Source organism: Pseudopodoces humilis, chromosome 2 (assembly GCF_049639895.1).
Source record: "Pseudopodoces humilis isolate 2021_Gansu_Grassland_sample_001 chromosome 2, ASM4963989v1, whole genome shotgun sequence".
Classification (NCBI taxonomy): Eukaryota; Metazoa; Chordata; class Aves; order Passeriformes; family Paridae; genus Pseudopodoces; species Pseudopodoces humilis.
Window position 1 is genome coordinate 30,586,567 of NC_142201.1, and position 13,436 is coordinate 30,600,002.

General features: G+C 39.1%; 1 protein-coding gene across 4 annotated transcripts in view; it reads left to right on the forward strand.

Annotated features, from left to right (window-relative positions):
- MGAT4A (alpha-1,3-mannosyl-glycoprotein 4-beta-N-acetylglucosaminyltransferase A) overlaps window positions 1–13,436 on the forward strand; it is a 73,571-nt gene that overhangs the window by 7,429 nt on the left and 52,706 nt on the right. Inside the window, exon 1 of one of the 4 annotated variants that reach the window (XM_014249054.2) lies at window positions 5,004–5,270. The exons of the other annotated variants lie outside the window; for them this stretch is intronic. The gene's annotated coding sequence lies outside the window, so the exon portion shown is untranslated. Of the gene's footprint in view, window positions 1–5,003; window positions 5,271–13,436 lie in introns of those variants that run through there. 4 annotated transcript variants of the gene reach the window in all.

Genomic DNA, 13,436 nt, shown 5'->3' on the forward strand with positions numbered 1-13,436 from the left:
CTGACTGAATCCTGTTTTCTGGTACTGCTGACCTGCTCAGGGTCACTGGTCTTCACCACCTCATTTGTGAGCTCTAGAAATGTGGTGGGTTTTTTACCCTAAAGGCACTGCTCTTGGGAAGATCTAACCAGTACAGAACAGTTCTGCATACCTATTAGACCAGTCACAAAATTTACATCAAAGCAGTTGTATGCTATGTTGAGTGTGTAGTCTTGATGCTTTGTTCTTTAATGAGACTATTGGTCTGAGTACATAATATTCCAGGAAGAGCCCTATGTTCCATAATGCTAAAGAACCTCCCCTTCTTGGATCAGCGAACTTCCTGATGGCTGTGGAAATTGGGAAGGAAGGTTAATAACTTCACTGAATTAGTGTGGGTGTGGTAGGATGGAATTCAAGTATTTTTTCATTTAAAATATGTGACTTTTATTCTCAGTCAAAGACAGTTGTTGGCAGTGTCTTGTGTCACTTCTAGGAGATATTTGGCTACTTGAAGTATTGAAAACAGGTATTGCAATATGTATTGTGAAAATCTGATGTGATTTAGCCCTTCAGAACTGACTAAACTATGTAGTTTTCACAGCATCCTGAAACCATTAGTGCATTTCATTAATCTTCTTTAAAGATGAATTAGTTGAAGAACTTCTGGTTTTCAATTCATCCAAGGGTGTTGTCATAACTGCAGGATTTCCTCACTGCATGGGGATGGCTTATTTTGGTACACATATACAAATTCCCATGTGAAGACCTCCAGGAGAACTTCTGAGATATTTATCTAGCTTCCTGGTTCACTAAACATTCACTCATGCTTAAGTAATGAAGGTTGAACATGTTTTCTTTTAAGCATGAAGTTTTCTCTCATATGGAGAGACAATGGCTTGGGCTTTATAATAAAAATGTCATCTTCTCTCTCCTCTGTCTGTTTTCACAAAATAAGAAGTGCCATGCTGGTTCTCAGCCACAATAATCCTAAGTGTTCAAAAACATCTAAACTTAGCAAGGATAACAAAACCTAACTGAGACTAAAACAAAAACCCTCAGCCAGTGGTGGCTAATTTTGGAGTAAGAAGAAGGAATATTTATCTCCAGAGGAAGAAGACTCCTACAGGAAGAACCACAGAGGAAACAAGGCAAGGAGGACAGAACCAACCTACCTACCTACCTATGTTCTCCATTGGCAGTGGTTATGCAATATTCTCATTAAGAAAAGGTTCAAAGTCTGAGAAATACATATATTTTGCAACTATAACCCACCTTAGTTTCTGCATGGATCCTAAGAGAAGCTGTCATGCAGGTAAATGCTGCTACAGCCTTCTGACTGCTGGTCCTGATTTTCAGAGTTAGACACTCATTTTCCCCTGATATGTGAATTGAGACCAACCAACCAAAAAAGTTAAATGGACTACAAACTGGGAGGAATGAAGGCAGGGGAAGGGAAGGAACAGACTGGGATGCAAACGTGGAAAGTGCTTATTAAAATTAATGCCAGTTTGGAGAAGAGGGGGCTCTTTCATTTCTGTTAAATAGAAGGAAAACATTGGTTTCCTTTGGAAATTCTGTTGCAGACCTTCCAGGAGCTGAAATTAAAGGAAGTGAGGGTTTCCTTTTTCATTTTAACACCAGCACATGAATGTTGTTCTGTTCTTTATCTAAAATACACTTTAAGCTTGTTTTCAACAAGAAACTGGCTTATAGCTTACTGATACTAAATATAGTTGCATTTCATTAAAGCTAATCAGGAATGTAGGTTTGGTTTGGTTACTGAGGGTCCTGTGCAGGTAGTGAACACCCTGTTACAGGTGAATAATACAGAAGAGCTGTATAGCTGTTCAGGTGGGATAGTGTTTAGGTTTGCAGCATCTTTGTGTCTGTTTTATGACTTCTGCAGAAGTCCTCTCGTACCAGTGGTTTGTGGAGAACTGCAGTGAAAAGGATTGCTACCAAAGTGGTTTTGCAGTACTGCCTTGTTCCTTGCATTTTTTGCAACCTTTTAGCTAGGTTAGCTCATCTGTTTATGAGATTATAAAACTTGGTTGCTACCAGAGTATTTAATGGAATCTGGCTTAGCCAACATCTTGAGATACTGCTCTTGATTACAGCCTAGTGTTAGAGTTGGGTAAAGCTCATACTTCTGCTCAGTGTAGTTTCTTTCTTCAGCCTGAGTCTTCTGAGCTTCCATGAGATATCCCCTCTTGCATCGAGCCAAATAAAGAATGCCTGCTTTTTAATACTACATTAGTATTAAGGAGTTTTATGTTTACCAACTTTTGGTAACAGCTCCTCCAAAATGCTGGTTGCTGCTCACATCCAGAGACTATTGAGGCTATCATGGGTGTAATTTAGCCAAGCCAGGAAAGACAGTTGCATCTGACACAACTACTCATACCTTACTGTAACATTTTTAAGTGAGTAAAAGGAGCTTTGCAATGATCTGTCCTTTTTTGATGGTAGCTGATACTTTCCTTAGTGAATCTAGATTATTAGAGGCAGAAAATTCTTACTGGATTTCAAACAGCACCATGATGGGAGGAGCAACAAAAGGATTGAAGTTTAAAATTGTTTAGGCAGATTGGAGACCGAGTCAGGAAGTGGGGTGAATGGTGGGTTGAAGGTGGGTGAAAGTCCCCCAGTCAAAACATGGGGTGCAATAAAGAAAAAGAAAATCAAATGTGTACATGAAGAACTGGGAAGAAATTTGATGTTGGCATTATAGGTAGGAATGACAGTCACGCTACATGTGACTCATCACATTATTGCAGAAAACAATAGAAGTTGAATAAAAAGAGGTTTAAGGAAATACGTATGAAGTCTACTGCTCCAGCAAGACACAGGAAGTCTTTTTGCTCTGCTTTGTACTGCGTCTGCTTCGGGATGGTGCTCTGGAAAGAAAATAGATTCATTAAACGGGGTTCAAAGAAGCAACAAATGATCAAAGATCCAGAAAGTCTTTTTCTGTAAGAGAAGGGTCAGTGTCTTGATATTCCTTACCTATTAAAGGAGAGGTGAGAGGAGAGAGACAGGAAGATAATTTTCAAATATTTTAAAAGTTCTTGCCAAGAATTTCTTGTCAAAAAAAAAGAAAGAAAAAAACCCCAAACTGTTATATATATGTAATCTGTTTTAAATTGAATGGGAGAGGAAGGTTCGATGGTGGACAGTTCTTGTAATGGCGAGTATAGTTACATACTAGTGTAGCTTGTTGGGGAGGGGTTGGTGGTGAAGAATTTCCATGTAGGCGGTTTCGAGAATAGTTAAACCAGCAAAGACAAGTAAATGATACCACAATTGGTACCAATAAAAATTTGGGCTAGCACAGAAAGACTGAGTTATACTGATTTTTAAAGTCAATATGACACTTACAAAATAAATCTTAGCTAGGGAAGACCTACAGCTGGCAGGAATGCTCCAGCTTTGAAGTAGCAATTGCAGTGAAATTAATTTTGAGCAGGGGGTTGGGCTAGATGACCCCCAGAAGTCACTTCTAATCTAAATTATATTAGTTATTCTTGGCATTTGCCAGGTTTATCTCTCCTTATGCCAAGAGCAACATGAAACTGTGTTATATTACTAAATAATATTGATGTTTGCATGAGATATGTGGGAGTTGTCCTTTCTTATAATATAATTTGATCCCTTAAAATATATAAAATATTTGCTTGTATTTTAGCAGATTCCCTTATCTGCTTATTTTTAATCTCTTACTCTTATTAACAATAAACAACCACTTCTATAGCTAGGAGCCATGAGCATACCGTGTTAGAAAAACATAAAAAAATCGCTTTTATTTTCAAGTGTGATTTTTTTTTTTTCCTTTTTTCTTTTCCTTACTCTCACAGTTTGGAGTAGTATCTTACTCAGTAACCTTTTTCCTGCTGTGTAATTATGACTTTATTTGCTGCTGGGATAACAAAAAAGCTTTTTTCATTATTGATACAATCTTTAGGACTAGAATCCTGAAAGTTGTTTCTTTTTAAGATGAGACACTGGTAAGTCTATAATTTAGTTTCGTTTATATTGCACCATATTTTGTTTTCCTGAGCATGGCAGAAAGTGAATAGAAAGCAGTTTCCTTGCTCACAGTACAAGGCTTTATTTCAGCTAGTCTTTTCCTAAAAAGCAATTACTCTGCAGTATTTTAGAGCTATGCTTCCAGCTGTTTTTCTAGTTGTCTCCTCAGCTTTCATGCAGCTTTCTGCCTATTCCTGTGGATTCTTCACACAGATGTGCCACCCATCTATCTTACTGCAAACAACAGAACCCCCCCTTTTTTTCTTGTTACAGTATATAATTTTTACTATATAATGCTCAAAAAGAATTTAAAAGTTTCCAGTGCCTATCAAACATAAATTTTGCTACAGTAGCCTTCAGATACATTGTGGTCTTACAGATGAATGCCATGGATGTATAAGTTTCCTCAGGCAGTTCCGAGATGGGCTGGACTAAATCTTTTTTCCATTACAAATTACTTGTGAAGTACAGGTGCCAATAAAGAACCCTCATACTTGGTTGCACAGCCCCTGGAGACAAGCTTCAGAGGTACTGTTAGAGAGAGATTTGAATAAAACAAAAGTGATTTGATTTACAGGGTAGTTGTTAATTTGCAGCAATGTGTGAGCATGATGAAGCTTTGATCCTGAGTTGCTTGCAAGGAGGATGAGTTAGAAAGAGTATGTTCTCAGAAACAGTTTGTTCAACACAGTTGTCAAGGCACAAAGAAACAAGAAGCATCAACAACCTCAACCCACTAGCGTGTGTGAAAACAATAACCAGACGTCCGCAAGTTTTGTACCCAGATGTCCTAGGGTGACTTTATGATGCTTTTATCCCCAGTCACCTGTTCTGTTTCTGCTGGATGTTAAGTTCTGCACCTTTAAGGCTGGTTCTGAGAGCGAAGGTGGGGAGAAGAAGCCACAGTTTGTTTGCATAAACTGCACTTGCTCCCTGCATCCTTCTCACAGCTGTGCTGTCTGCACATGGAGAGAGAGAGAGCTCTCCTTTGCTTTTAGCTAGGTGAAGCAGAGAAGTTCCCAGACTCTGGCTTTTCTTTTTCTTGGAACTCTTCATCCATGCTCTGGGCTGAAAACCCAGACAAACACTGGGAACTCACACCGTGAGTACCGGGGCACGGGATGTGGCACTTTCCAGCCCCGAAGGGACTGATAAGAGACTGAGTGAGCCGAGCTACATCCACAACAAGGACTTTCTGAATTTGCCATCTCTTCAGAGCAGTGAGAGGTTTTGTTGTTTAATAATCTTCATTTTTTATGCTTGTGAGTACTTTGCTTCTTAAACAAACTTTTTTTTCCCACTTTTCTCCAAGGAAATTTTTCCTGAACCATTAAGGGGAGGAACTGCTTGAATCTTCTTTCTGGAGGGACCCCTTTAGAAGTTTTCTCCCAGATTTGCCCTGAACCAGGACATCAGGCTATTAAAAATTTCCAAGTACTGTTAATTTTGAGGTTGTAGCGCTCCTCTGACCAGTTATTTTTGCTATATGAATTTTCTTCTAATGTAATACTATGTTAAACAATTGGCTATAGTTCAGTCATAACTAATCTCTTTTTAGTTTAGGAAGCTGGGTTTTCTTGCTGTAGTTCCTGCCGAGGAGGAAAAGGAATGGTTTAAAGTAAGAGCATCTTGATTTACATGTACAGAAACTCACTGAGTTACTGACAGTTCTGTAGTAGAAACAAATCATGTTAGAGTTTTTTGAAGCTTTCAGGCTGTCAGAAATAGCTGATTATCCTGTGTTCTACTTTGTTGTGTGTTGTGTTTCTTTGCCACATTGGACTCTAAGTTAATTATACTGAGAATATTCAACATCTTAACCCTCAAAAATCTTGAGTTCTGAATGTTCTAGAGTATGTGAGCATATTAATGTGATAATTCTTGGACAAGGTTTGAGACACATACACATGGGTTTTCCTGGACAAGACTCCAATTTCTTCACAGAAATTTTGCCTGGGCAGAAATCCCTTCAGGTTCAGACCCTGCAGCCTGGATGGGTGGGTACTGCTTGCACAGGCATCCTGTTGCTGATGAGGTTACTGCGTGACCAGAAGTTCCAATTGTGTAAACACAGATTAAGTGTGCACAGTAAGTGACACCTTTGGGAAGTTTTATGTAAGTGCATATTTGTGATAAGTCATTGCTGAGCAGTTACACAATAGTGCTCAAGTCCATGTGCGTTTGGGATGTCTGAGAGGGGTCAGCCACTCAGTTACTGCACAGTTGGTTGGTGTATGTGCTGTGAGTCACATTCTGGAGGATGTGTGGAGTACATGTGTTGTAGAGTTTGCTTGCGTGGAAGGATCAGGGTTAAACATTTCTGCTTTGCACAAAGGTTGTTTGCAATCTCTGTTGATGAGAGAGGCTCTGGAAGAAATAAGGGAGACCTTTCTGGAATTCACGTGTGTACACATGTGCTGATAGAATAACTGCTTTCTCATAGGCAGAGTTGACTCTCTCAGGTCAGGGCTCCTATTCCCTTGTTCTCCTCTTCCACATTGCTTTACTGAGAAGGCAGTTGTATAGAATGCAAGTTTACATTACACAAAGACCCTGAGAAAGGAGCTAATGCTTTACTCTGTATTTGTAGTATGTTGCTTTAGACCTAACTGTATTTAACTCAGTTTGAGGAAAGTGTTTAGCTTGGAACAAGCTGTAACTGAATGGAAGACTTCTCTTGTCATTGTGTTTTGGGGATCCAGCAAGTTGAATTGGGTTATGTGGTATTTTAGTTACATGTAGATTAAAGTGATCAAAAGTTTGAATTGGGTGAAGCTGAGAATTTATTCTTATGCAGGACAAAAATTGATGTTAGGATGTTCACAGAATGTTTATATATACTGTAGTAAGGGCTTTAATTTAAGTGCAGTCCTAAGATAAACTAATATCTTGGATAAGGAATATAGGATAGCTTTTTTCCAAAATATCATTTAAAACATGCTGCTGTATCCTATTTTTCCCTCTGTCACTCTTTTGTAATACTGTTTTAGTCTGGCTTAGTTCAAATTTACTGCGGAATACAAATTAATGTTGTATTCCTCTGAGTTTGAAGGAATACTGTGTGCTGCCACTGCTCACGTTCCGCTAACTGCGTGGGTGCAGAGCAGCTGCAGCACTGCTGCTGCAGCACTGCTGCTGCTGGGGGTTAAAGGCAGGTGCTGTTCAGGGGTAGAAGGTCTATTATGTATGGGAAGACAGACATGGGGAACAACATTAGGGCTTGTGTGTGCTTAGGTGACTCGATCTTCTCGAGTGTGGCTCGGCTGGCTCAGTGATGAGGTTTCTCCTCACTCGAGTTTCGAGCCAGCATATGTTTGTGGGATTCACTGATTTTCTTCAAGAATTCAAGTCTATAGAGTGAGTAAAGAAATCAGGGGGGGACTCTCTGGTTTGCATTCCACAGTTTATTTCTGTGAAGGGGAATCCAAAGGACGAGAGACAAAGGATTTGGGGTCTGGGGGGTCTCTTTTAACAGGGTTTCTCGGAGGGAGGGAACATCAGAGAGAGAACCAATTATTTTTCTCAGTTAGTACATCTTACAAACTTTCTACAAATCAAGGTTACACACACCAAGATAAGAAATAACAGACACCAACTTCTTCAAATGCCCACAAAGGTGTAGGAGTATTCTCCACAGAGGGGCAGAGGGGGAGAGAGGTGGGGCTTGGTTTCCTGGCAACACAGGGGGGAAAGAAAGGGAAGGCAAGGTAAGCATGCCCTCTTAGCTTCCATAGCTCAGAGGCATTCTGGGACAGGAAAAACAGAGTTACAAAACCTCCATGTTGGAAAGAAGGGCTCTCTTCTCCCAGCCCCGTGCTTTCCTGGGCTAAAGAAACTTCAAGCAGCTGGAAATGCCAGCGGGGTCCTCTCTTTACTCTATCCGGCCTCTCGCCGTGGGGCTGAGGAGAGAAACTTCAGTAACCATGGTAACTTGACTTCAGGTAAACAGTTAGGAGAAAGAGAAGCTGGGGGTGGGGGGAGAATCACAACTAAAAGATGGGAAAAGATACATTTCAGGCTATCAACTACAACAGTTAGGCTGTATGCTGGTTTTGAGGGCTGGGGCAGAGGAACAGAGGGTCTTGGGGTGTGGAACAGTCTTGGGAAAGAGCATAGACTACTCTGACAGAACCTCCTGTAAGGAGGAAAAGGAGTGGAAACTGCTGTAGGGAGTCAAATCTGTGAAGCTGGTATAGATGCCATGCTATATGCTATAAATCCTATGTTTGGATTTGGGTGTACCCTCCCTACCTCACAGTCTTGGTGCTTTCCAGGCACACAAACTTACCAGAGTGCCAGATGAGAGAGATGGCTTATTTAAAACTCAAGCAGGCATTTACATGTAACTTGTATGCCTTAGTTTTGGATTTTTCATTATACTGCTGATTTAATCCTTCAAAGTGTAAGACAAACTGCTTGTAATTGTGTTCACAGTCATATTTTTGTACTTGGTAATTTTTTTTAATTAGTGAAGATTAGCTCTCTGAGCCTGGCAAGAATCTTCTGCTTTTTGCTTTTATCTATACCTGGTTTTGTGGTACATCCTAACTTTTTGTCCGTGCTGTTGTTATTGTTTAATCTGCCATAGAAGAAAAAGGCAGTAGAGGCTGCTTGCCTTTGTTGTGCATTGAGATATTATAGTTGCATTTTTAAAATGGAGGTTAGATGTAGGAGTTTGTTGTTGGGTTAGGTTGTTATACTAGAGGGGAATGTTGCCATTTGTGTTGTTTTGGTGAAACTGCAGAGTATGTGGCTGATGCAGTTGACTCTACCTTTCATTCTCAAAAAAAAAGCATTATAGAAAATTGATCTATATACCACAATAATAGTACGAAAGTAACAGGACACTTAATAATAACTTCTATGGCTTTATTGATTTACGTCTTTCAAAATTAAAAACTGAATTTTCCATCCAGTTTTGGCAAAAATGCAAATTTTTTTGGGAACAAATCTTTAACAAAACACAAACTCCTTCCTGTAAGGAAAATAAAAACTTTTTTTCAGTTTATCTTTATTAATATGATGCTTCTTGGATCTCTTCTATGGGAGTAATTACTACACTGTGCTAGTTCTTCTACAAACTCCTTGTTTCCTTGTTGCAGAAAAGATCAATATGAAAATTATAATTATATTCAGAAATGTTAACCCATTTGCAATACAGACGGTGCCATATTTCTCAGTGTTGTTGTAGCATCAGAATGTTCAATAATACTGGTGAAGAGTACTATAGTGGAGAAATAATTTAAAATATGTAATTAGCACAGTGATGTGAAAAATTTAAACCAAAATACTAATTTTCTGCACTGAGTATTTTGGAGACTCTACTTGTCACCAAAAACATTTAAAATTTCACCTTCTTATGCCTTGTGGCATATACATTCTAACGGCCTTAGTCAAGTCTAACTAGAAGCTCAGTAGTGCCTTCTGTAACCTTGTGCAAACATCTGTTACTGTTTCAAGACCACTGTTTTCCTGTTTATGAGGCAACTGAGATTAGCTCAGTCGATCGGAGCATGGTGTTAATAACACCTCATCCTGGCCTTAAACATTTCTTGAGATGGGGCATCCACAACTTCTCTGGGAAACTTGTTCCAGTGCTTCACACCCTCACAGTATAGCATTTCTACCTTGCATCTAATCTAAGCCTACCTTTTTCCAGTTTGAGGCTATTTCCCTTTTCCTATCATTCCATGCCATTGTAAATTGTCCCTCCCCAGCTCTCTTGATTGCTCCCTTTAGGTACTGGTAGTGCTGTAAGGTTTCCTTTCCAGGGTGAGCAACCCCCAACTCTCTCAGCCTTGTCTTCATAGGAGAGGCGCTCCTCTGGTCATCTTTGTGACCCTTCTCTGGACTCAGTCCAACGCATCTGTTCTTTCCAGTGCTGGGGACCCCAGAGCTGGATGCAGCACTGCTGGTGAGATCTCATGAGAGCAGAGAAGGGGGGCAGGCTCACCTCCCTTGCCCTGCTGGCCACACTGCTTTTGGTGAAGCCCAGGACACAGCTGGCTTTGGGGACTACAAGAGGATGAGTCCTGTTGAGCTTCTTGTCAGCCAACAGCCCCAAGTGCTTCTTCTTAGAGCTGCTCTCAATCCATTCTCCACCCACCCTGTGCTTGAATTTGGGATTTCCCTTACCCAGAAGCAGGACTTTGCACGTGGCTTTGTTGGTTTCATGTCTCAAGGCTGTCTAGGTCCCTCTGGATTGCATCCCTTCCCTCAGGACATCAGACACCACACAGCTTGGTGGTGCTGGCAAACTTGCTGAGGGTACAGTTGGTCCCACTGCCCATGTCATTGACAGAGATGTTAAAAAGTGCAGGTCCCCATTCTGACCCCTGAGGGTACCACACATCACTGGTCTCCACCTGGACGTTGAGACATTCACTGCAACTCTGACTGCAACCATCCAGCTAATTCCTTACCCACCAAGTGATTAATCTGTCAAATCCATGTCTCTGCAGTTTGGAGACAGGGAAGTTGGGCAGGACAGTGTCAAATGTTTTGCACAAGCCTGGCTATTTGCAAGAGGTGAGAGTTAGAGGATTAGAGGAAGCTTGAATGATTACCAAATTGGTAATATTATGGAAACTTGTTTTCTCTTTCAAATCCCTTTCCCAGTTTCAACTTACCAAGTCAATAACAAGGAGGATCAAACCCCCTTCTTCCACGAATTCTGTTATAGCAGAGAATGCTATCTTAGTAAATGGAATTAGAAATTCAATAGGTTATAAAAAGTGGTATGCAAATAAGTATTTTTCCTTAAAAAAAAAAAACAACAACACAAAAGAACTCCCCAGGAATTTGAGACCAGTAGATAGCATGATAACTTAATATAGGTATATGTGCTTGTTTGTGGAAGGTAGCTGAAAGTATTATTGTCTGACTGAGATCTGAGGAGAAACATGAGATGTCACAGATGACTTGTAGTCAAAGTGACTCTAAGAGGTCAAATTACCTACGGGGTAATTACATTTGTTTACATGGTCAGCAAATCTGTATTTCAGGTGAAGGGGTTGTTTTTTGTGCACTTTTAACAGATATGAAAGAAATGTGTTAGGTTGTCAAGGTTAGGTTTTGTTATTATTTTTAATGTTGAAATTATACCACACAGAGATGCTGATTATAAAGCCACATGCTGTTCAGATCAGATCAATGGTTATGGCTTCTTTGATATGTCCTGTTAGTGTAACTAGCTGCTCTGTGGTTTTTATAAGGTACTCTTGTTCATTGATAGCAATAAAATCTAGATATATGCATACATCTAAACTAAATGGTGGAGGCAAACATAATAAATGAATGCAACATACAGGCTTAATACACACGTTTCTGTGGAAATGTAGAATGGATTGTTTTATTTAAGTATGTTAAATGAGCAGTAGAAATGCTTTCTTTCACCCATTTTGCTTCAGTCCTTCAGTGTTGCCAAGAATGCAGGCTAGCTATTGACCTGTCCTGTATCTTAAGTGCGTTTCAGTGTTATGGTTGTAATGTTTGCTTAAACTGGAGCGTTGTGCTTGCTTGAGCAGTATAGTTACAGTCGTGCTTTTTGTCAGTTAGTTTGAAAAAATAATTGTGGCATAATAATCTTTGTAAAAGCTGTCACTGTAAATTGTGTTTTTGAGGTAATACTGTGATGTTGTTGAAGGTTTCCTCGTTTCTTTTACACTGTTGTGCACCTTAAATCTTGTGTAAGATATGTCAGAAATGTCAAAGTGGGATGTTTTAATGACAATTAATTGAAGGCAATTTTTTTTTCACTGTAAAGAGTTACTGTCCAGGTTACATGAATTCAGTGTTTTGTATACTCAGCTGAGCTCTTCTTTTATCAGTTTCTTAGACTGAACTCTTTGTGCAATGAATGTCTACAACAGAAGTTGCAATAATTTTTGTTCTGCTTTGCTTCTTGGGAATAGAATCTATGAGGCTTTTATTTATCCTTTAGTGTTTCTGTTCAGGGATAGAGATGTGCTAAATACTGCTTGCTTATTGTGAGACAGATTTAGCACATTATTTCAGTGACTTTTTATATCACTTTCCTCTTAAAGAAGAAATGCCAGTAAAGGTGGCTGTACTTCTTAGCACTGGGAATAAAGTAAGAACCAAGTAGCTGGAACCTAAAAAGCCCTGAGGTTTATATTCATCCATAGAGTGTTGGGCAGTGTTGTTTACTAGTCACAGAAGCGTGAATCCTAGTAAAGTTAATAGTCAGATCAGGACAAGTAATTTGCAAATGTGCAATTGTGCAAGTTTTTTGTTTGTTTTTGTTTGGTTGGTTGTGCTTTTTTTGGTTTTATTTTTCTGTTTGTTTGCTTGCTTTTTCCCCATCACTGTGGCTTGCTGTTCTCTGCTTTAAAAGAAGACCTTCAGCTCAAGTGCTACCAATAACTCTTCTGAAGCAAATCATGTGTTTAATTATCCTTATTGTCTGAAGCCAGTGCACAGACAGAGCACCATATGCTTCTGTTGACTTGACCTCCTTATTTGTGGGTGTCTGGATTTTCTGCTATATTATTCTTTTTATTCCTTTATTCCTTGTGTCCAAAGGAACATTCAGACTCTGTCAGCCCTCATCAGGGGAGATTTGAATGTGGTGTCATACTAGATTTTATAATTGATTTGGAAATCTTCTAAATTGTGACCTTTCTCTACTGAACAAATTATATCTAGAGGCAAAGGTGTGCAATTACATTGGAGACATTTAAAACTGTTCCTGGCTGTTCTGTCCAGTTATGAAAATACTCCTTGCGTAAATCATGCATCAGTTGTCAGAATTCTAGTTTGGTTTCTTTGGCTTTTTAATTTCTTAGGATTTTTTTTTCCTCCAGAAAAGTGTTGTATTTTGTGGGTTTTTAGAAAAAAAATCAAACAGACATGATGTACCTTTTCATGCTTCCATTTTGATTGGTAAGCTGCATCATTTTTAGTATATTTGTATTAAAGATGGGAAAGGTGGAGGGAAAGCAGATTCTCAGATCAAAAGACTGTTTATAAGAAAATTGATTCTGAAATTTACAGTTCAAAATAGAAAGTTGTTACCAGTTGATATGACAAAGGATCATAATCAGATTGCTTTAAGAATTTTAGAGAAAACAACTTCAGCTCCTGCTGCAAAGGAATGTTTAAACAAAAATATCTAGACTGAGATTGGATCAGGCCCTGAAAGTTTCAAAGCAAGCACTTCAGACTTGTGCTAGTACACTAAAATTGGAGAGAACAAAGAACATTATTTGTTTATAGAGATCCTTAAAGTGTAAAATGTGAAAAAATTGCAATGAGAAATTAAGTACTTAGAATTATTATTATTATTTTTTTACCTCAGTTAGGAAAACCTGCATAACCTTCCCTCAAAAACAAGCTGTTCTTCACAATGAAAGCTACTTGAATAAGCACTTTTTAAAATACTTGCAATCTTAATTTCTATGTGGAAA